Source organism: Lemur catta, chromosome 17 (assembly GCF_020740605.2).
Source record: "Lemur catta isolate mLemCat1 chromosome 17, mLemCat1.pri, whole genome shotgun sequence".
NCBI lineage: Eukaryota > Metazoa > Chordata > Mammalia > Primates > Lemuridae > Lemur > Lemur catta.
Genome location: NC_059144.1, coordinates 13848063 through 13872801, shown reverse-complemented (window position 1 = coordinate 13872801; position 24739 = coordinate 13848063).

Below are 24739 nucleotides of genomic sequence, written 5' to 3'. Positions count from 1 at the left end.
AGCAGTTTTAAAAGTCAATGTGTTAACTGCATGTATTTTTTTTCTTAATCTATTTCTCAGTAGTCTAGAATTCAGAATTATTTAAGAAGTTAGTTGTAGATAATGTATAATCTCAAACAGTAGTGTCAGAAAAAATCATTTATTTAATTATGGTCCCTGAAATCCTATATGATATTTTTATTTAAATGAGAAAAATGGTTTTTGAGTTCGTATGCTATATGTTTCCTCTATAGTCACATTATAATGAATTGGACTTCTTATTAAAATAGGTCTATTTTTTATAACAAATGTTTGCATCTTGTAAATGAATATTACTTACAGTTGACCTGAATAATGCAGGAGTTAGGGACACCCACCCCCTGTGCCATTGAACATCTGTGTATAACTTCTGACTCCCCTAATACTTTAGCAACAGTCTACTGTTGAGCAGAAGCCTTACTGATATCATAGAGTCAATTAACAAATATTTTGTGTTATATGTATTATATACTGTATTCTTCCAATAAAGAAAGCTAGAGAAAAGGAACCATTATTAAGAAAATCAAAAGGAAGTAAAACTATATTTACTAGTCATTAAGTGGAAATGGATCATCAGAAAGGTGTTCATTCTCATCTTCATCACACAGAATAGGCTAAGGAGGAGGAGGAGGAGGAAGAGGAGAAATTAATCTTGCTATCTCTGTGTGGCTGAGGCAGAAGACAATCTGCACATAAGTGGGCCCCTGCGGTTCAAACCCCTGTTATTCAATGGTCAGCTGTTTTACATAGTGATTTGAGTCACTAAGAAAGTAACTCTTTAAAACTGGGAACTCAACAATAGCTTTCTGGTACCATAAACAAATGGGAAAACTTAGCCAGTGTGCACCAACACCAACAGAAGATTTTTTTTTTTTTAAAGATATCAAGTACAGAAGTCAGAAATGAAATTATTTGTTGAGAAGCACAGGTTATGTTACATATTCTTATAGCAACGAGGTCTCACCATTATTGACTTCATGCCCCATTAGTTGAAACTGAGGAAGATATATTTGCTTCATTAGAACAAGAAGTGCTCTCCTATCTGCTGGATGATTATCATGATAATAGTAATTTTGTTAGAATGGGACATTCTGTTACCATTAGCCAAAAGATTATCATAATCAATATTCCAATAGACCAACCCTGGGCTCAACATATTATGATAAAAGTACAAAAACATTTTAAAATAGTGAAAATGCTACTATGCTACTTAGATGTGCGTTGTAGTAATACAATCTGAACTGTATGAGGACTCCTTTTTTTAAGTATATATTTATCAAAGAACTTTTATGAGTTAGGTTGTGCAAGTTGCAGGAGACAAAGATGGAATAGACATAGGATATTTTAAGTTGGTAATTGGATGCTAGACATTTCTACCTGGAAGTAGAGCACTGAGTTGGTGATGCAGACTTGGGATAATGTTGTTATAATTATTAGGCAAAGTCATAGATCTGAATGAACTTGTCCACAAAGCGGAAGATGTAGAGTGAGAAGAAGGCCAGTGACAGAACCCAGGGAACATACACATTTTCCAGAGGAAAAGGAGTTAGTAAAGAAGGTTGAGCAGTGGCTACAGAAAAATAGGAGAGAAATCAGAGGAAGCGATGTTACAAAAATTAAAAAAAGTGAGAATTTCAAGCAGGAAGTATCAATTCTGACACATCAGATTACTAAAAAATAAGTTTGGTTGAACTTTTAAAAACTCTTTGGTGGTACCCTTTTCAAAAGAACAATTTTAGAGTTGTAAGATCTACTATTTATATGATTGGTACTTCTGGTGTCCAAATCTGGCAGAGTACACCTACCAAGATCCTACCTAATTTTTTTGTAACTACAGCAGCTATCTACACAGGGTCAGGGGAAATCATCTAGATGGTGAGTGTCAGGTTTGTCATTATGAGATCCAGTGTCTCTCAGCTTCTTTTCTTCTCATTTCTTGACTCGTCTAGAAAGTCCTACCGGTAAGCCGGAGGACCCTTGGCCGCTGGGGCCTTCGTTGGACACAGGGACACCTGTTCTGACTCGTCACTTATGCTCATTGTTCGCTTATAACTCTCGTTCTAGGGACTCCTAGAATTGAGTAGAGTCGGCCCTGTGTGACCCCTACTCTTTCCAGGAACATGGGAAACTCTCAGTCTACTCCTCCTAAAACCACCCCTTTGGGTGCCTCCTCTGAAGTCTCAGAACACTAGGTCTCACTACAATGTCTGTCACCGCAATGACAAATAGTCCGAGATTCCCTATGTCCAAGCCTTTTCACCCTCCACTCTTGACCCTCACTCTGTACGAGCTGTAACCTGGCTCACATCTTCCTACTACACACCTGCCCCCAGTCCTCTTCCCAGCCCCACTACGACCTGCTCTCATTCTGCTCAAGTCCTGGGACGTGCAGACTTTACCACAAGTGGTTTGTACCTGCTCGGGAAGGTGGCTGGGGCAAAGGCATCATGCCGGTGCATGTCCTTTTTATTAAACTCAGTCTTATGATCTGACTTGGCATGACCTCTACATTATTCTTTCCTCTACTTTATCTCCTGAAGAGAAGGAGAGGGTTTGGCTTAATGCTCAGACACGTGGCGATGAAATCCATAGATATACCCCTGCCCAGCCAGTAGGGGACAGTCGCCATCCCTAAAACAGACCCATTATGGGATTATCAAGTAGGAACTCCTGAGGGAACTCTACTCCCCAATATACATTTTATCTCCCAGTCCACGTCTAACATCAGGTGCAAGCTTCAAAAATCAAATGAAAGCCCTCAAACCCCACAAAAGGATCTCCTAAACCTGGCCTTCAAGGTCTTTAGTAACCAAGATGGGGAGAGGGGCAGGAAAAAGAGAATGAGACTGATAACAGCCCCCAAAACACAAAAAAAGCTTTTCAAATAGTGGCTGCCCCTATAAAAAACTTTTCCACAGAGTCACTCAAAAAGGCCCCAGGCAAGCACATGACAGGGCCACCCCTCTCTACGGGAACTGAGCCCTGCCTCCACTATGACTCTGGGTCTCTAGAGTAAAAATGCCCCAGGAAATGGGCTCCACCAGGACCGTGCCGCCTCTGACAATAGAAAGTACTGGCAGGACTAGTGCAGTCTTCCTAGAACAGGAGATCACACCAGCATTCCGGAACTGGCTGCCCCACCCTAAATGGGCATCCTCCATAGCACGGACCCTCTGAAACTGCCTCAGTCTGACAGGCACGTCAGCTTTGGGACAGACTGAACTTCAACACATCAGGATGGCCGAGCCTTAGGCAACTCTCTGGCACAGTAAGAACTAATGCCAGATCCACGTCCTCTGCTCTTCCTAAATTTTCAGGGCCTCTATTTCCCTCTCCTGCCCCCACCATCAGAGTAAAAGGTAAAATACAAACCCCCTATGTATTCCACGGCTTCTCTGTCTGCTGGGAGATAAAATATATGCCCACTCTTTTTTGTGCTTCTCAGTTACCCCCACTGGGAAAAGATCTTATGGCTTCCTTCCTCTGACTTACAGAAAAATCTTACTAGAACTTTACATGCAATGTTTTTCTTGGTATGCTCTAAGCTTTTAAACTATCAAAATTTCTGCCTTGTTTCACCTAAAATTGTCTCCTTCTATATGTCTATATGTTTGTGTGTGCATATATGTCATGCATATATAATGCTTCCCTACCAAAATATGTAAAAGAGCTCTAATTAATTGGCTTACATCAAATATTTCATTAAAAACAAAATAGAAAGTAACTTGTGAGTAAGAGAAAGAGATGTAAAAAGGCAATGAGTGTGAAAATATATTTTTGATAAGAAAGAATCTCATATGGAATTTTTTGTCATTTAGGAAATGGGAAAGTTAGGGCAAAACAAAGTTCTAGGCATGTTTTGTAGATGGTCTGTGCAGGTTGGGATAAAGTTTATAAAGGGAATTTATGAAAGAATTTAATATGTGATCCAGTTGGCTATAATTAAAAGAAAATTGTGGTGATGGCTTTTTATTTAAAACATTATTAATTCTCTTGCTTTGCTTTCCAAAGCCATTGAAGTAGTATTATTAAACTCCACCTGGCCCAACCTTATTCATCCTCTCTAGGCCTAAGGGCTACTGCAAAAGAGACAGGCATATAAAATTGTAAAGACTGATTTCAAGAAATGGAATTAGTAAGTTTGATTCCCTTGTCTTTCTCCGCCACCTCCACCTGGCGCCTACCTGCCAGCAATAAAACTCACTGGGAGACCTCTTAAAGGGACTGCAGCACTTACAGCCTAGAGACTAAATTTTACTCAAGGATTTTCTGGAACAAATCAGGCCTTCTGCAACTTTTAAATAATTCTCCCACTGCTTCGACCACTAGAACTGAACTTCAGGGAATCCTGTCTGAGTGTCTTCTCTCTGTACTCAAATCTGCGGGCCTTCCAGAACCTGCTTCCAGCCACAGCGCGCTCCCTGAAGGTCCAGCCCATCACGGATAGGAGGCTCCGATAATATGCTGTGGTATGTTATATATGGCTCCTTGTCGTGCTTTGCCTGCTGTTTATATGTCTCATGTCACCCTGTGAATGCTGCCCCAGCTCAGCTCACACACCAGGCCGGTCAGTCCTTTGCCAGTGCTGGGAGCCCTAATAATGACAAACCTAACAGTGAGTCCACATCCTACTATTTTCCCAGAATTGTCAAAACCTAAGGCTCACATGTGAGGAAAAGTATCATCTTTCTTATCTGATTCTTGTGAACATACTTGTTCTGTACTCAAGTCCTTGAAAGGCTCTTCTTGATGCATTCAGAAACAAAAATCTGGGCTAGGCGTGGTGGTTCACGCCTGTAATCCTAGCACTCTGGGAGGCCGAGGCGGGTGGATCACTCAAGGTCAGGAGTTCGAGACCAGCCTGAGCAAGAGTGAGACCCCCGTCTCTACTAAAAGTAGAAGGAAATTATCTGGCCAACTAAAAATATATATAGAAAAAACTAGCCGGGCATGGTGGCGCATGCCTGTAGTCCCAGCTACTCGGGAGGCTGAGGCAGGAGGATTGCTTAAGCCCAGGAGTTTGAGGTTGGTGTGAGCTAGGCTGACGCCATGGCATTCACTTTAGCCTGGGCAACAGAGCGACACTCTGTCTCAAAAAAAAAAAAAAAACAAAAATCTGACAGCCACAGCTGGAAGCCACTATCAGACATACATACCCTCCCTCTGACATGGAATCATAACACAGCCATTTTTTTTTTCTTTTAGAGTCAGCGTCTTGCTCCATTGCCCAGCTTGCAGTGCTGTCACCCGAGCAGAGCTCCCTGCATCCACAAACGCCTGGGCCCAGGCTCAGGTGATCCTCCTTCCACAACCTGCAGAGTAGCTGGGACTTCCATTTCTGCCAGCTAAATAATCCTCATTTTTCTATAGAGATAATCCAAAGCACATAGAATTTCAGGATTTGAAGGAATCTTAGAAACTGATCAAAATATGCTCTAGTACTTCCACCTGTGTTTAACATCCCAGTCAAGTGGTTATTTAGATAGAGAACCTAAAACCCAAAGAGATTAAAGTGATTTATTTGGAGATAGTAGGTGATAGAAATGAGATTTGAACTCGTGTTTTCTTAATTCTTTATTATCCTGTAGGTGAGTGTTTTAATAATAAAAAGAAGGAGTGGGTCTAGTGAACCCAATGGAAGAGAATAAGAAGGGAATTAGCAGTGCTTTTGTTTTTAATTATTTTATCCATAAACATTTTGATGTTTTTGAGTAGGCTAATGAAAAAATGTAAAACTAAGCAAGTTTAGCTAAAACTCTTAACCTATTTGCATTTTTTATACCAAAATATTATTTTATGTTGAACTACAAAAGGGGAGTAGTTATGTATTGTTCATTGAACTCAGATTTTATATCTCAACAAGTAAAGGGAAAACTTCAAAATTAAGAGTTTCTCATAATTCTTCTATATTATATATACATATTAGACTTCACAGGGCCTTCAGAGTATCCTTATTCTAGTCTATCATATATTACTCATGATAATAAGAAGCTGTTGAAAATTTAAGTTAGGAAATAAAAGTTTTTAAAAGTAACACATCAATCTGGAGGAGTTCTTCTATGTAAAATCTTGTGAAAATAATTTATTTAACTTTAGAATAAAAAAAGAATTCAAATGAATGCCTAACAATATCAAGTAGATACAACTCTCTATTAGATGTTGTTAAATGTATGCTCAAAATCGTAAAACATGCATTAATAATAATAACCACCACCATATTAATGGCTATTATTTACAACATGCTAACTTCTTTGCCAATTAGTCATATCTAAACATATACTACCAACCATGAGAGAATCAACTAGCTCATAGCTGCACAGCTAAGTTACAGAGATTCAAGCCCAGTATGACTATATAACTCTTATTTTTTACCCTCCAGTGCTTTCTTGTCAAGGAAATCAATCTAAGATCAGATTTAGGCATCAAGGAAAAGCACAGGTTTGCAGGCTAACAGAATATCCACACAAGTGTGATTTCCATTTAGTATAATTTTTAACACATGAAAAACCTTAAATTTTCTTTTGTAAATTATACTATATGAGATTGTTAATACATTGATTCATTTCAAAGATACTTTGTGACCTTCCTCTGCCCAAACTAGGTACAAAAACTTCATAAATTTTTAGAAACTTTAATCTTTGAACAAGAATGATACCCAAGATTTGGAAACTTTGACAGAGCTTGGAATGGCATTTCATATTCATTCATGCATGCATTCCTCATTTCTTCATTAATTCAACAAATGTTTCTTGAATGACCGCCATGTGTAACTACATTTGTCTTTTATAGAAGGTGTGTTATGCCAGTGATGGGAGAAAACGGTTGCTGCTTTTTTGTTTGTTTAATTGGAGGAACTAACAAACTTGAAGGTTTCTACTGAAAGATGTTGAAAGCATTTGAGGCACTGGGTAAAGTCTCTATGGCAGATAGGAACACGGCCTCATGTACTTCCACCCCAGCTTACCCAGGGGTGGCTTACAGCCCTTCAAGCACTAAGGGGCTAGAGGTTACTGAACTACATAGATCTGTGGCCCAGGGCACGTGTCCCTTGACCTCTGCCTCTTTTCTCAATTTGCTGATGTTCTTCCCATGCATATGTAGGGTAGCACAGGGGTAGGGTTTGCTGGGAAATCAGTCATAGAGCTTCAGATGGGTAGTTGGTAACATCCCTATGCTGACAGTGGATGACTGAGGCTCCATTTAGCTTGTTTTCAAGGAGCAGGGAAATAGAGAGCTCCTGCTCTGGTCATTTGAGCCCATCCCTTCAGGAATCTGTGCTTCATTAGACTGAAGATTTAAAAGTTGGAGATTGCCATTGAGCCCGGCAGAGAGGGATCTGGAATTGGGAGCCCACAGGAAGGAAGATACTTAGGTAGTACTTTGGGAAATAGAACTCCAACTACCAGGACTCTCTTTCTCCAGCAGTCTCTCTCCTTGGGCATCTGAGTGTCTATGAAGGTTTTTAAAGGCTTTATGTAGACCTGAATAACGCAGGACCTATATGGAGAAAATAACTGGACATTATAATTTTTAATTTTTTTACTCTTTCTTGGAAGCATATTCCCAATAACAACATATGAATTTTTTTTACTTTTTTACAATTAGCTTTAAAACATGTCAAATATTTTAAGGGATTCCTTGCACTGTTTTAGGGTAAAGGGAAGTAATGGGGCCTCCTTTGGTGGTATTCATGCTGCAGAACCAAGACTGCCAATTTTTTGTGTTTCAGGTTAGTCTTTGAAACAGAGATATGTAATGGAGAAGGGGCAGTGTATTTTTTAACCTTGTTTTAGGTTATCAGCTTTGTTCCAGTTCATTTAACAAAAGTTATGTCTGTCATTAAGTGAATAGACAATTTGTGAAGACAGATTATTCACAGGCTCTGCCAATATATTGGCTGTCACTCTTTGTTATGAATCTATTAATAAAAGTAAGTCTTCACTGAATATTTCATAGTATTGTTATGAAACTATTAATAAAAGTAAGTCTTCACTGAATATTTCGTAGATTAGAAGAGGTGGACACAGAAGTAGATAACTAAAATATTTCTTAAAACAGAGAACAACTGTTAACTGTATCAAGAAACGTCATTTAAAATATACTGATAGCTGACATTTCACTCACTTATTTTGTTGTATAGTTTTGCTCTAACATATTTCCATCCAATTGGGTATTGATGATTTATGACCTACCTCAGATGTTGAAGACTTCGATGTTAATACCAAGGAAAAGTGGTCTCTTGTGAAATTATTTTTCTCACTCTGAATTTAGTTTTGCACAGTATTTTCTCTTAAGATTTAGCAGTGGTCTACCTCTCAGAGAACACCATTTTATACAAACATGACTACTTGAATTTTACTTTACTTTTTTACTTTGGTAAACAACAAAGGATCAATAAATACTTTGAGGAGATGGGGGCTGGAGAACACATTGTGACAGGAAATATGAAATTTGGTCAAGGTTTATTTGGATAAGTATTCTTCCTGTGACTTTTAAATCATACCAACATAGCATTTATAATACCTATGCCTGAATTCATCTTTAACGCATCCAACTGCTAATGACTGTAATCATGGAATCACCCTGGCACCTTTCATTCCCAAAACTTTATAGAACATAGCATATAGCTTCTTTGTTTTTCTTAGACATATTATTTTGCTATCATATAGTTTTTAGGAGAGATCTTTTTCTCAATTTCTATCCTTGGTCTTGTAATTTGAATAAAATAATATCAGCAGTTGTGGAAATTTAGCTAAGCCTGGTGGCCTGAGCCTGTAGCCCCAGTCACCCAAAAGGCTTAAGTGAGAGGATTGTTTGAGCCAAGGAGTTCAAGACCAGCCTGGACATCAGAGTGAGAATCTATTTCTAATTTAAAAAAAACGGTATTTGGGGACATTTAGAAATTTAAATTCTTTTCCCCACAATCTCATAAAGGGATTCCAGTGTGTTTTAAAAATCATTCCATTAAGAGTATCTTTAAAACTCTTCATCTAATTGAAAAATACATGTTTTACCCCAAATAATGACCAATTCTAGAAGCAGAGTCTTAATAATGACATGATAAAACTTTATTTTAGAAATTTTTTGCTTTGTAGTTTTAAAATATCCACTCAAAGTCTTTGTATCACGCTGTAAAATTTCAAATTTCAGAAATTTTTGTATTTATTAATTACTTCATTTAATTAGATTTAGGAGACACAAGTGTTTTTTTTTTTCTTTTTTCTTTTTTTTTTGAGACAGAGTCTTGCTCTGTTGCCCAGGCTAGAGTGTTGTGGCATCAGCCTAGCTCACAGCAACCTCAAACTCCTGGACTTAAGCAATCCTTCTGCCTCAGCCTCCCGAGTAGCTGGGACTACAGACATGTGCCACCATGCCCAGCTAATTTTTTTCTATATATATTTTTAGCTGTCCAAATCATTTCTTTCTATTTTTAGTAGAGATGGAGTCTCGCTCTTGCTCAGGCTGGTCTCAAACTCCTGACCTAGAGCGATCCTCCCACCTCGGCCTCCCAGAGTGCTAGGATTACAGGCGTGAGCCACTGCGCCCGTCTGGTTTTTTTTCTTACATGGATGAACTGCATAGTGGAGAAGTCTAGGCTTTTAATATACCCATCACCTGAGTAATGTACACTGTGCACAATAGGCGATGTTTCATCCTGCACCCCCTTCCACCCCTCCCCTTCTGCGTCTCAGTTATCCATTAATTCACTCTGTATGACCATGCATATCAGCTGCTTATCTCTCACTCATAAGTGAGAACATGCAGTATTTGCTTTTTTATTCCTAAAGTTACTTCATTTAGAATAACGTCCTCCAGTTCAATCTAAATTGCTGCAAAAGACACTGTTTCATTCTTTTTGATGGCTGAGTAGTATCCCAGGGGGTGTGTATATGTATGTGTGTATGTGTGTGTGTGTATGTGTGTGTATAGATCACATTTTCTTTATAGACTCATTAGTTGGTGGGCACTTAGGTTGTTTCCATATCTTTGCAATTGTGAATTGTGCTGCTATAAATATACAGGTGCAGCTGTCTTTATAAAATTCTTAATTATTATGGGTATATAACATTTGTATATATTTATAGGGCACATATGTAATTAGGGTATCCATCACCTCAAGCATTTATCATTTCTTTGTGTTATTGACATTCCAATTCCACTCTTTTAGTTATTTTAAAGTATACCCTAACTTATTCTTGATATAGTCACTTTGTTATACTGGCAAATATTGTTCATTTTGTCTAATTGTCTAACTATATTTTCATACCCACTTTATCCCCCCTTCCTTGCTTGACTTCCAAGCCTCTAGTAACCATCATTCCACTCTCTGTAGAATAGAGAGTATTATCTTTTGTGTTGGATTTAAACACATCTCATTTCTCAGGGAGTTATCAAGGGGGTTTCACTGCAGATAATTATTACTATTTTTTTCCCAGTGTGTGTTTCCTAAAACTACCTGCTTAGGAAGGAAGAAATCATTCTTTCCCCAGAGCCCGGCTGTCCTCTGCAGGCTGCCACCACTCCATCGATTTGGTGTCAAGAGAGTTCATCTCTGTGTCTGCAGCGGCAACATCTGGATCCTCCCTGCACTGTCCAGGGGCCCACCCCTTCCTCAGCTTTGCCCATGAGCTCAGCCCTCCCTGCCCGCAGTCCAGGAGGCACTAGCTCCTGGCTGGAAACCGCAGGGGCTAAGGTCTGGGTGTGGCCAGCCTGTCCCCCAGGACACTTTGGCTCCGAGCTCTCTCTCCGTTTCCAAGATTTGCATTCCCAGAACACAGCGCCCTTCCCTTCTGTGTCATCACTTCCCATGCCTGGCACCTGCGCTGAGCACCGGCCCCTGCACTTTGCCTGGCGAGTTTATCTGAGGGTGGGGGCCGTGGGGATGGCCATGCCGAGGGGAGGCGGGAAACCCTTTAGGCCAGCTCCACGGGGACTCCACAGAGAGGCCGATCTCACCTGAGCAGTGCAAAGCTGCCGAGGGATTCAAGCCAGCGCGTCAGAGGACAGCTTCAGGGAGGTGGCCCAGTACAGAGGAAACGCAGTTTTATCCTGGGCACAGGTCTCCTGCATAGGTGATCTCACATAGAATGATGGGGCAGCGGCTGCAGGTCAGGGCCTCTCCAGGACCCCTCACTGCCCTCAGCCACTTCCCCCAGCTCCCGCCTCCAGCGCTCTGCACTTGCCCTGGTGTTTTCTCCGGCAACCCTCTGCCGTGGCCATTCCAACTTCTCCGGGGAGGTCCCGTTTGCACAGAAGTTGAGCTCCTTGTCCAAACTCTGCAGCTCATTTGCTGCCAGCAGAGATCAGCTTTACTCGTGTCCTCACCCCTGGTTCCCGAATGTCTCCTTTCACTCCTGGGCAAATGATGGCACAGAAATGGACAGACCAGAGGAATCCAGCCATGTCTACCATGTTTGTGGAAGGAAGGTTTTGGAGGGAAAGACTGAAAGTGACACAGTGAGCTTGTATCGTGTAGGAAGGTTTTGCCCAGAGGTTTACCTGGCACCTCTACTGTGTTTTCTGCTAGCATGTAGCACATTCTATTCTAGGATGTGTGTGCATATGTGCATATGTGTGTGCATATACTTGGGGCTATCTCCCCGCCTAGAGTCAGACTGCCTTGAGGACAGTGACCACAGCTCACCATGGTCCCCCGCAGGGTGCTGCCTCAATGGGTGCAGAGGAGCCTTGACCAGTGACAGGCCCTGGTGGGGCATGTTTAGGGTCAGGCAGGGCTGGTTTCCCAGCTTCACAGCTGAGCCCTGAGGAAATGGCTTTGTTTTTCCCAGTGGGCTCTGGACACAGACTACCAGACCTTGCTGTGGCACGTGGTCCCTGCTCACACCAACGTCTCTCCGGTTCACCACAGAGCCAGGCAACCTCGCCAAGCCACAGCCTTTCTCTCACTCTGCAAGTGCAGAAGGCATTTCACGCACTTCGTGTCCCTCCTCTGCAAGCATCATGCCCTTTCCAAGAGTCTCTAGGGGCGATGTCAACTGCACATGCATTTGGTACTTGAATCCTTCCAGATGTGCAGCCTGCATCCCCCTGTCCCCTCCCCTCCAGTGTGCCTGTCACAGGACTGGGGAGGTGCATCTCGCACAGCCTCACCTCTGCTTAGTCCCCTGGTCGCCTGAGCATCTGCCAGGATGTCAGCTCATTAGACCTGGGACTGAAACCCTTCTGAGCCGTCAGTATTTGCTCACAGCAGGAAAAGGCGTTCATTAAACGCAGATGTGCCGGGTCTGCACAGGCCGCTCCCGTCACGTGTCTGTTCTCCTCGGACGCCCCTCATCGGGTGGACCCGTCGTTCCTTTGAAAAGTTTTCCTCTGAGGTTCTCTGCCATTGGGTTAGTAAACACTTGATTAAAATGATGCTGCAGACGGAATCAGGCCTGGAGGTCTCGGAGGCCCCTTCCCCCGAACCAGCACCTGGGGGGTCTGCTGGGCCCGGCTCGCACCGGGTGGCTGGGCACGTTCTTTTTCCTCTGGTCCTGGCCTCCCCGGGCTCGTTCCTTCCCCAGACTTCTTTTGTTCTACACTCGATGAAGGATCTGTTATTATTATACCATATATTATTATTATATCTACTCTGATGTTTTGCACAGTCCTTGGGAAAGATCAGTCTCCACAGACAAGTGGTGTTGGAACAAGCCTTCAACAAAGGCCTGGACCAGCACCACATAGTGTCTCTTACCTTCTCGGCTTCTGTGTGAGTGTCCTGGGCATCCAAGACATCACATATTCTGTGCTGGGGTTGACATCTGCCACCTTCATAGTACAAAGACCCTAGAGCCCCCCACTAGGGATAGGGCAGCAAATTCACATGAATATTAATTTCTCCTTCCTCTTGTTGATATTTCCTTTCCCAGATCCATTGGGAAGCCAGGATTTTTGCTCCACTGGGCCAGGGGAATTTATGGTGGGTTTGAAGACCACCTCCTTTCTGGCCTGAGATCCTGGAGGATCTTCCACTGGGAGGAAGCAGCAGTGGCCAGAAAAGGAGAGTGGTTGCTCCTACCTGTCTGGGGAGGGGCTGAGGTGCTAAGAGCAGGTCTTGCTGCTGTCTGAGAGGTGGAGGGGGCTTCCTCTCAGGTTTGCCCAGGCTGGCTGGCTTTACCCCTGCTGTGCCCATTCTCAGGGCAGGACTAGAGTGTGGCAAGAGAGACCTCAAGGGTACAACTCTTAGGGAGGGACCTCTCTGGCTCATGCAAATGACAGCCCTGCACTTGTGCGCCCAAGTACCTCTCTTGCCTCACTCCGTTCCCAATCCTGACAGTAATTATTAATGGCACCCTTATCACTTTCAAAAGCCTTCCTGGTTTGGAAGAAAAATTCTACGGGCACCCTACTCAGAGAGGGATTGTGGCTCTGGTGCCCCAAGCTGGGGAAGAGGCTGAGGGGAGGATGTCATCAAGGCACCTGTGGGAGTCTGGCTGGTGAGGGGTCAGGCAGGCCACACTGGACTGAAGGCCAGAGACCCTCCACCACTTCCTGGGAACCCGTGGAGGGGGGTGGCCGCAGCAGGGCCGGTGAGCCCTGGTACCAAAGACCTTGGCGATTTTGCCAGTCAGCTAAGTGAGATGAGGCAATGAAGTCAGACTTATGAATATTTAATAAAATAAAGAATATGTACTAGCTTGTATCTGAATAGAAAGATCTGGAAGGATAGACAAGAAACACGTTGCCCCCAGGGAGGATAGCTGGGTGGTTGGGAGCTGGAGAGAGACTTCAACTTCACTGCGTGCCTCTGTGAACTATGTGTGTTGTGCCATATAAATTTATCAGCTATTAAAAGATACATGAAATTAAAATTAAAAGAACAGAAAGAAATACAACTTTTCAACATCGAGTTTCCGGGAGTAAGATGGCAAGGAAGCCTCATCAGAGCCTGTTGGACGTCGTGGGCGCTGCCAAAGGCGGCTGCCAGGGGACAGCTCAGGACACCTCTCCTGTCCCTTCTCCACGTGTGGCTCGCGGCCCTGTGCCTTACACATAATAAACAGCACCAATCAATAGCTGCGGAATCTCCTTACACTCTGTATTGGCCTCAATTTAAGACGAGGCGGCTTTTTTGTTTGTTTTAAAGAAATGACATTTAAAAAGGCAAATCATGCTCCTTTTGTGGATTGTGTAAGTTCAGAGCGTCTTCAAGGCAGACGTCCTCAGCAGCGAGGTTACACCTCGGGAAATCAAGGGGAAAACGTCTTGCTGAATGTTTCTATGTTCATTCACAGACATTCATGTCTGCTGGGCATGGCTCCAGGCCGCAGGGACACAGCAGTGAACAAAGCTTGCAGCTTACTTGTTAGTGGGGATGGGGACGAGAGACAGATGACAAATAGTAAATATGCACCAAGCCTGCAAGTGCGTGGAGGAGACAGCGCAGCTAGGGAGCAGTGGAGGTTGGGTGGCTGCTGTTTTGCATGAGGTGGGCAGGAAAGACCTCCCAGAAGGGGTGACATTAGAGCAAAGAGCCAAAGGAAGCGAGGGGTCCTCCTCGAGAGCATTCCAGGCAGAGGGAACAGTGAGGGCAGAGGCCCTGAGGCAGGACCGTGCTTGGATGATCTGAGAACACGTGGACATGGTGTGCTCGGAGAACGGGAGGAGAGACAAGGAGGGGAGGCCAGAGAGTCCATGGGGCCAAGTCACCAGCAAGGCCTGTGGCATTTGCTTGGAGGGACAAGTGGCATCTTTGCAGGCTCTGAGTGGGGACCAACAGCCTATGGCTTAGGTGTAAGAGGATCACCCGGCTGCTGGGCAGAGCTGGGCTTCTCAGGCAGGTGACCAGTGGTTGGGAGGCACAGCAGGGACCCAGGCAGGTGAGGAGGGCCTGGGGCCAGTGGTCACAGCGGACATGGTGAGAGGTGCTTAAAGGCATCGGGTGTGGGCCACCAGAGGAAGAGATCCCATACCTCTCCAAGCTCCGGTGCTGATGGAGTTGCTGTTCACTGAGGTGTGGGTGGCTGCAGGGGGACCAGGTGAGTGGGATGGGGAGGGGTCGGATCCTGCCCCCATGGTGAGCCTGAGCTGCTCGCAGACACCCAAGTGAGGTCTCTGAGCAGGCTGGTGCACACACTCGTGCCCAGCTCAGGGGAGAGGTTGGCTGGGGCACACCTGGAAGGCATCGGCATACAGGTGGTGTATGAAGACAGGGCTGGCAGAGAGGCCACGGACTGAGCCTGGGGCTCCCGGTGTTGGGGGGCTGAGGGAGGGCAGTGGGCAGAGCTGGGACCCATCGAGCTGCCTGCGGAGGTTGGATGCCATGTCCCGGCCTGTGTTCCAGGCCCTCAGTTCAGCACTGCCCTGAGCGGTTCTCAGCTGAAACAAAGTAGAACGACTCTCGCCAGGGGCTTGCTAGGGAGCCAGCGAATCTCCCAGCCTGACACGGGACTGTGCCCCTCTTGACTGTGTCCCAGAGAAACGTGTGAAGTGTTCACAGGACAGGGGCTGTTTCCATTAGTTCTCAACTTCCTTTTCTCCAGAAAGTCAAGTGATTTGCTTGTGGTTCAGAAAACATCCTGTTGCTTTCCAACATGCTCAGCACGGAGGCCCCAAACTGTCACTCTGGTCCCGGGGACTTACTGGGATATTAAATGAGAGCAAGGATCAAGGAAGGAGGGTGCCACCTCTGGGTGGGGGGTGTCCCCCACTGCCCCTCGGTGAAACAGTTTCCCCGGGGGACAGGCGTAGGCCGGGAGGAGCCCCAGGCCGGCCGGGCAGAAGGAGCTGGAAGTGTCGGCCTCAAACATGGCATATCCACAGATGGGATGCTGAGCACACTGCCCCAGGCCACCTCGCTCCTGGGACACTGTGTGTTCCTCCCATCCAACACGCTGGACGTTGGGCAAAGAGCAGCCTAGCATTTTTTTTTGTTTTTTTGTTTTTTTTTGTTAAATCACAGCTAACTCTATCTGTGGGCTGGGAACAAGTTCCATGGAGGAGAAATGTGCTGAAGATGCATTAAAAGATCATGACAAGCATTTCCTTCCCCTCACGCAGAAGACAGGGGGTCAAGTGCCTGGGTTAGACACAGTCGTGTGTTTCCAGAGAGGTCCAGAGCGTCTGTGCGGGCCGTGGCTAACTTTCATGTTGGCGCTTGTTCTCCAGCAGTAGGAAGAGATGATTTCCTAAACTAAACAATAGTTTGCAGCAGGGTTTAGCAAGCTGCGCTGTCTCTTGCCAAGGACTTTTTGGAACTGGGTGACCTCTTGTTCATTTAAGGTCATGTGTGGCTGGCCCGCCCTTCCCAGCCCCAAGTGCGTCCCCTCTCACACTGGTGAGAGAAACTGACGTGGGGCCTTCTCTTTGTCTCCCCTTCCACCTTCTCTGAGTTCCTGGCAACACTCACTCAGGCCCTGGTAGAGGCCGGGAGGATCCGCAGCCTCACTGCCTCCATCCGTGCAGGTAGAGAAGCTACCTGGTCATGAAGAACCTTCTGGCAGGGGAGGTCCTGGTCGTCTTGGATAGGGGTTCATGTTGGCTAATTCCAGGGGCTCTTTGCTGAGAAGAGGTCTAGGAGAACCTCCTGGGTGTTTTCCTCCATTCACACACAACTTGTTCTAGAATCTCATGGAACCATAATATAATCCAAAGGAGTTATGCTCCCTTATGGGAAAAACCTAGATGAACTCAAAACCACTCAACTTCAAAAAACGGGAATTAGATAAAGGAAGAGGGTATACTCCACGCCCTAGCTCGGGGTGGTAGGTGCCACCAAATGACAGTTCCCCTCCCTGTTACCAAAAATGTTGTGGAAGATAAAATAAAACACTCCCAAGGTTGAAGCTGGAGCCTACCCAGGGTACTACACTTTCTAACAATGACAACCCAGTCGTGGAATTGTTATTGCACTTGATCACTGGGTTATCAGGAAAATGCACTTTTGGACTACCAAAGGCTATTCTAACACATATTACAGAAATGTTCAACAGAGTTGTCCGTTTGACTAAGGGTTGAATTTGTCACAGATGCCTGGCTTATGGATAGATGAATTTTTCCTATGTTCCAAAAAAAGCAGCTTGTCCACACTGTGTGACTCTAGAGCTGGGGTCAGCTGTTTCTTACAAAGCCAGATAGTAGGTGCCTTGGGCTTTGCAGCCAGACGGTCCCTGCTGCTGCGGGGAACCGGTAGATGACATGTGAGGGGAGGGCAGGGCCGTGCTCCGCAGCCGCTTCTGCAGTGGGCCTCGGCGGGCCGGTGCTTGACCGGGGGCAGCGCTGTCCACAAGGATGCAGTGTGAGCCATGTGTGCAAATTTACATTTTTTAGCAGCCACATTTTAAAAATAGCAAGAAGTGAAATTAATTTTACTAAGACATTTTATAATATTTAACCCAATATATCTAAAATATTTCAACATGTGGTCAATACAAATGAGATATTTTATATTCTTTTTTTCATGCAGTCTTCCAAATCCAGTGTGTATATCACACGTGTAGCACATGTTGGTTTGGAGCAGCTCGGTAGAACATGTGTCCAGTGTGCCCGCACCGGACAGACCGGCCCCAGAGAGCGTATTTCACAAACCAGGCTAAATTCATCTTTCCCGGCTGTGTAATTCTCCAGTGAGCTTGGTTTCTTTCCTCTACAGAAACACATTTGCTTGGTGTGGTGGGGTTGTGTGTGTGATTGTGGGTGTATGTGTGTATATGTGTGTTGTATGTATTCATATATGTGTATGTATGTATGTGTATATGTGTGCATGTGTATGTGTGCGTGCATGTCTGTTTGTGTGTGTATGTGTATATGTGTGTGTGCATGTGTATGTGTGTGTGCATGTGTATGTATGTGTGTATGTGTGTGGGGGGGTGTGTGTTTAGCAACCTCATCCTCTGTGGGTGGTGAGATCGTGAGGATACAGTCCCTGGTCCGCCAGGACAGAAAGGCGGATGAAAGGAATAAAATGCAATGGGAGGCTGGGTGCCAGCAGGGGGTAGGAAAGGTGCCGTGGGCCCCGTAGCACTAAGAGTGACCGCTCAGTGTGGCAGGTCAGAGCATGACAGTTTTTAAGGCACAGCGAGCAGAGGCTGGTGGCCATTGCCAGGACAAAGGTGAGGCACAGAGTGTGGAGGCAGCTTCTGGACACACCCAGGGAAGCGAGAGGGCTCTGCATGGGGCTCCGCGAGAGGGCTTTGGAGAAACAGCCCCGTTGTTGGAGGGAGGCGAGGCCGGGGCGGGGAGAGCCGCAGGAGGCTGCTGCAGCCCAGCGGGCTCTGGGCTGAGCAGAGGATGGGGAGGAGTGGGCAGAAGGACAGGAGTCCAGTTGGGGTCCAGCGGGCAGGGCGCGGCAGCAAGCAGATGGAGGGAGGAAGGGGTGCAGGGGGTGGCGGTGCTTCTCCAGAAGCAGAAAGCTGCCAGGAAGGCGATGGGTTTGGGTTGGGACCAGGGGCGAGGGAGGGATGCTGCAGGGAGACCGTACACTGGGAGGCAGAGAGCTGAGGAGGTTCAAGGTTGGTACTTCTGCTTCTCTTGAAATCAGCCGGACGGAGGTCCGTAGGGAGGTTTCCCGAGACTGGTGTGGGGCTTCAGGCAGTGGACGGCGGGCACACCTGGTGGAATCCACAGATCTGAAGCTTTTGCGGCAAGAGGGAGGCCGGGAGGGCTCCGAGGGCAGCGTTTGGCTTTCCCTGGACGCGCGCCCTGTCCTCAGCCAGAGAGGGAGGGAGGGGTGGTGTGATGTCCCTTGGGCTGGTCGGTGAGGGGGTGAGGGGACGCTGTGGTTGGGGGCCCCTTGCAAAGCACTCCTTCTCAATGACTCAACTTTGATTAGTGTAAAGGTCACTTCAGCATCCTCTTAATGAATGGAGATTAATTCCTTTCTCTTTACTTAACATCCTGACCCTTCTTATAAAGCACTTTCCTCTGACATTTTCTAATATCAGATGAATTTCTAAACTTTCTTGGGTATTAATGAGGTTTCCAAAGGCTTTTCAAGATAAGGGTGTTTTGCAATATTCTCTTTCCTCACCCTGCATTGAAATTGAAATAGCATTGTGCAATCGCATTGCACAGTATGTTGTTTGAAGTTCATGATGGGGGATGATTCCATCAATTCTGTTGTCCTTTTAGAAATGCTGCAGGCCAATCCTAGAGCAGGCAAGTCACGCAGAAGGGTCCCTGGCCTGGCCCTGACGCTGAGAGCTGTGTCGTGGCCGGGAGCCCCTGGGCTCTGCTGGTCTCCTGAATGTGTGCAGTGGGGTGGGATTTGGACTGGATCGCAGCCGCCTCCACAGAGACAAAGGCCAGGATGGTCCTTCAAGGATGAGATGGGGAGAGGGGCTCAAGGGGGCTTTCACCTCTTCCCTCTGAACACAGAAAAGCACACGGTTTTGGATTCTGTGTAGGCTTATTCGGGAAAAACAAGCATTCCACGGCCCGATAGACTGTAAAAGTGCTCACGGATGTCCGATTCTCCTTTTTGTCCTGAGCGGAGGGGAGACTATGCCTGCCAGCCCCCTTGGGGTGTGTGAGGGCACAGGGGTGGGGGCCCCCATTTCTTTCCCCAGCTGTAGCAGCCCTAGGGAGCCTCTGTGGACACGGTGGGGTCACCAAAATACTTGCCCTGAGTTGCGGGGTCACTGTGCAGAGGACAGTTGCCCTGAAGAACTGTCTGGACGTGTGGCAACATCTGAGTAGGCAGCAAACAAAGACCCTCCGTGTTAAGCCCCTGTGGCACTGGGTGGTTTGTTTCTGCAGCTTCACTGACTCCTGCCAGGAACGCTGCTAGAAAGTTTTACCCGGGCAAGCCCTTCCCAGCTCGAGGAGCCTATGAAATTCTCACTCTCTTTTCCGCACACAGAATTTTGCTATTCTTTGATTGTTAATTGAGAAACAACCATTGTGCAGGAGAGAAAAAGGCACTGATCAAATGGAGCAGAACCAAGAGCCCAGAGGGCCGTGCAAGGCCGGCAGATCATTGGAATCAGTCCCAGCTGGAGAGAATTGGGGGGTGAGGAGAGTGGCTGGAGCCTCTGCCAGGGGAGCTGCAGCATCCGGGCCCTGCAGAGTGGCCTGGCAGCAGGGGCGGGAGCCTGGGCCCGGGGACCAGTGTGCAGCAGCTTCTGCTGAAACCCCTGAGAACCTCCCGGCAGACGGGTTTTCTCTCTCAGGACAAGAGAATAATGACAAGGACTGAAAATCACAATGCTTTTTCCTGTGGGCTGGGTGATTACCCGTGTGTCCCCATGTGCTGCCACATCCCCGCAAGGCAGGGACGTCATCTCTACTTCACTCATGAGAGAAACGCAGCTTGGAGAGTTACACAGTTTAATTTAATGCAGATCTGATGCCAAGGTCCCTACCCGTTCTTTCTCACCAGGCTGCTTTTCCTGGGACAGCTCCCAGGCTAGGCTGGAGGTGTTCTGTTGGCAGCGAGGCAGATCTGAGGGTGAGTCCCTTGGGTGTCGTGCCAAGGGGTCAGCTCTGCCATCGTTTTCCCTCCCAGAGCCCGGCTGGGGCTCTGGGGCTGGGTGTGAGGCTGGGGGGCTGCGTTCTTCACTGTCTCCTGCAGTGGGGGCTTCCATAGTTCACTGGTCTTCTGATCCGATGAAGCTCCTTCTTGGGGACAGGGGACTGCACTAAGACAATGTGCTCCAGCTGTCAGTGGTGCCAGTTCTCAGTCAGGTGCCCTCTGATCTTTTTTTGAGACTTTGGGCTCCCCATTGCTGGCTTCTGTTGCTGTAGACATCCTGATTGTGCCGCAGCTCTTCCTGGGCAGCTGCCTTCAGGTGTGGCCCTGCCGGCCGGCACAAAGCTGGTTCTGCTCCCACCTGCAGCCCCAGGCAGCGCCTGGCTGGGAATACACAGGCCAGCCCTGGGCCTGGAGTCCTGATGACTCTGAGATGGAACCGCGGTCTGCATGACGTCAGCTGAAGTGGCCTGTCCCGCTCCCTCAGCAGGGCACTGTTCCCTGGGAGTCCTTTCCGTTATTGCTCAGGAATCCTCGTCTCCGGGCACCTTCCGGGCAGCCCAGGCCAGGCACTCCTGACTCACAGCACCCTTGGCCCGCACTGTCCTCTGGACACAAAGCCATTGTTCTGCTGGAATGCCTGAGATACGGGGGGTAAGGCTAATAATTTTGTGTCTCCTTAAAATGACACTCTCTAAGTATCTGCCTGGCATTCATTTCATGGGCACAGAGGGATCCTTCGCTAATAAAAGCTGTGCCCAGAGACTGGCGCAGACTCGACATTCTGCAACACCCAGCCACGCCCCTCCCAATTTTCTGTACTTTCTGTATTCTTCGAGATTTCTAACAAACTTCAGTTCCCTTCACAATTTCCTGAACCAAACAGCCTCTCAGCAGGCACGCTGAGGGGATTAAATCTAGCTGGTAAAATAAATCACCGCTTTCTGACGTACAGAGCTAGTCGGGCTTTCTGCACTGTCAGACACTCGGTGGCGGCCACTGCTGATTTTCTTGGTGACGGTGGCTCTAAAGAGAGATCTGGGGGAGGTGACTTTCCTCGAGATGAAGGGCTGTGTGCAGAAGTGGGAGGGGTGGCTAACGGTTAGCAATTTTTTCCAGTGACCCTGACATTGTCCTTCCCTTTCTTCACCCCTTCCCCCGGCAAGCCCAGTGCTGTGCCACTGTCGGTGAGCACCAGCCTCCAGCCTGTGAAGGGAGGGCTGGGGGTGGGAGGATTGGGAGCTGGAGTCTGTGATCCTTCACCTCGGCCAAGGGGGACACTCAGGGCTCAGTGTGTTCCCCTGGAGTTTGGGGGAATGTGAGGGGCTGGTGTCTGACACCTCGTGGGTAGGTGAGAGTGGCCAGTAGAGCCGGTGGGGGGAGCAGGAGGAAGTCAGCACAGTGGGGTGGGTGGGGGACCCACGCGGCTACCACCTAAGAGCAAGGGTGGGCCACTGGGGTGGAGGGAGGGATGGGCCAGCCCAGGTGGGTCTTCCCAGGAATGCCCAGAGCCCAGGCTTGACACCTCAGTCCCGTGCAGAGGGCTGTGGGCCTGTCACCCCCCACTCACAGGCCACCCAAGCCCGGCCTATTAACCTGACCCTGGCTAGAGAAAGCACTAGCCCTCAACTGCCGCCTGGCAGGGCTTGGTCCACCAGCCGTCTGGGGAGGGAGGAGAGGTAAAGCCACGTTTGTAATCTAGGCCCTTAGACCCCATGGAAGGCCCCAGAATGATGGGGATCATGGTGAAGGGTGTCTAAGGAGGTTGGGCTGGAGGGCCGAGCTGGGGCAGAATCCAGTCCCACAGACCAGGCTGGCTGTTCCAGGGTCAAGGTGGCAGAATGTTGTGCAGGCTGGGGGCGGAGCCAGGCAACACGACCCCAGCATCACAGGAGGGCAGCAGGGCTGCGACTGGTGAGCTGTGCCCAACTTTGTGTCTGTCCCCAGTGAGGGTGGCCCAGAGCTGGTGGTTTGCGTGAGGCCGGCAGTCTCGCTCCCCAGGTCCCGGGTGTGAGGGCAGGAGGAGCTCCTGAGCATTAAGAGGCCGTACGCAGAAACGGCCACTCTGGGGGACCCATCGCGTTAGGGCTGGGCAGGTGCTGAGGCCCCGGGGAGCCCATCCTAGGTCGCCTTCCTCCAGACCTGGGGTGCCCAAAGTGGGGCCTGGGCTGAGTCTGAGCCAAGGCTCTCAGAGGACACATGAGGTCCCAGCGGTGCCTGAGGGGCTGCTCCAGGAGTCTCCCCAGGAAACCACTCCAGGCACTGTCCACAGGGAGAACGGCACCTGCCCTCCTGTGCCCAGAAAGCTGGAATGGCGGCCTCCCTGGTGACCACTGAGTCGCCAACTCCACAGAATTGTATCATGATTAATTTTTAAAGTGTCTGTGGTGGTCTAGAAACTCAGCCACAGGGAAGGGCTCCAGAGCCCCCCAGACCCTCACCTTGATGAAGCCGCGCAACCCCGGTGAGTGTTCAGCCCCTGTTTCTTCTCCCTCACGGCTTCTTTCAAAGGTTCGAAACCCTCTCGAGGATGGCTCCACACTGTCTCACCTTTTTGCAACAACTCAGAAGTATTAGACGGGGCCACCTTGGCCATTTCTGTCCCTGCGGCCAGGGGGAAGGAGAGGCCGGCCAGGGTGGCCCCCACGGGTGTGGGCTGGGGGAGGGGACGCAGGAGGATGGGGCAGGGGCACGTTTCTTTCCAGGGGACCCCAGACTCTTCCCGGCCCACTGCCAACCCTGCTCTGCAAGAGGCCCAGGCATGCGGTGGGGGAGGGAAGAGGGAAATGATAGTTAGCAAAGACCCCTGGGTGCAGGGCAGGATGTCAACTCAGCTATAACTACACTATTGAGGTTTCAAAGAAATCTTTTTTGCAGCCACTATCTGTATTGTAAAAACAAAGGATTCCAGAGGGAACATGAGGTTGGGCATAGAGAACTTCTGATCCATAAGCATAACAAAGTTATTTTTGCAGCAGATGCTGCCAGTGCCGTATCCCCTGGGCCCACCCTGGAAGTCCCCAGCAGACAGTTCCCAAAATGCCGAGGCTTCCTGCCAGCCCGAGGGCTCCATCTGGCCTGCTAGCTGGGGCAGAGGCAGACTGGCGTTAATGCCACCTCCCCACCCCCATAACGAGGAGGGCAGGGTGGGGTTGATGAGAAGCTGCCCCACGGTTCCTGCCTCGGGTGGTCCTGGTGGGACCTGGCCCCACTACCCACAGTGTTAACGCCACATGGTGGCATCTTCATGGGGGTCCTCCCTGCCCACTTACCTCCCCCTCCCACTCTGGCTTCTGGGGGTCCCCTCTCAAATGACCTACTCGCCCCCAAATCCTTGCCTCAGTGTTTGTTCTGTGGGAATCCAGCCTAAGGTATTTTTCCTTCAGGAATTTCATAACAAAAGTTTTTATTACGTTATTACAGTTTTCTTTTCATAGTACAATGTTGCCTCCATGATTAAAGCAAAAAACTCAACTCTGTTCTCTGGACATCAAATACCTCAGTACTTAGGATATCTAAATCTTACCGATCCACTGAATATTCCTTATTTAATGTTCCCAGTGTGAATCCTCAGAGATGAAGTCCAAGAGAGAGAAGGCAAATGCTTTCCTTCCCTCCTTCCCTCCCTTCCTTCTTCCTTCTTCCTTCCTTCCTTCTCTTTCTCTCTCTCTTTTTTCTTTCTGGCAGTGGGGCTGTTTCTAATGCTTTCTTCAATCAATCTCAGTTTGGAATTGGTGGGAACACATCTGTGTGTGTCTGGGATCTAAGGAGATGGGTTAGTTTCTTTCCCGAAGTCCTTGTAGACCCCTAACTCCTGATTTTTTAAAAAATAAAATATGTCATGGGCCATTTTTTTAAATGGGCCACTCAGTCCAAGCAACCAAGAAACTCATTACTGACCTAAAACCCTCATCCCTTTGTGAAAAGACAAAGGTGTGGCTGGTGACGTGGTGGCCGAGGGGGCTGGCCAGGGGCCCCCACTGGTGCAACCCTGTTTGCTGGATAAACGTAAGGTTCCTACAACCAGTGCAAATGGAAGGGGGTGTTTTTCTTTATCAAGAAACTGAAGAATATGACTTGGGAAACTGCATTTTATTTCCATTTTAAGCATATACTTATATGAATATTCTCATATGAGCAGAATAATGGTGTTTACCTAGGAGTTGGACCAATTCAGCTCTGTGTAAAGCATTGAGAGTTTTGTGAAATTTTGAAAGATTCCCTTTTAGTCCAATGGCTAATTAACATAAAAGATAGTGAATTCAGAGTGGGAGGTATTCACAAAACTGTGCTCAATCGTTGTTTCAATTT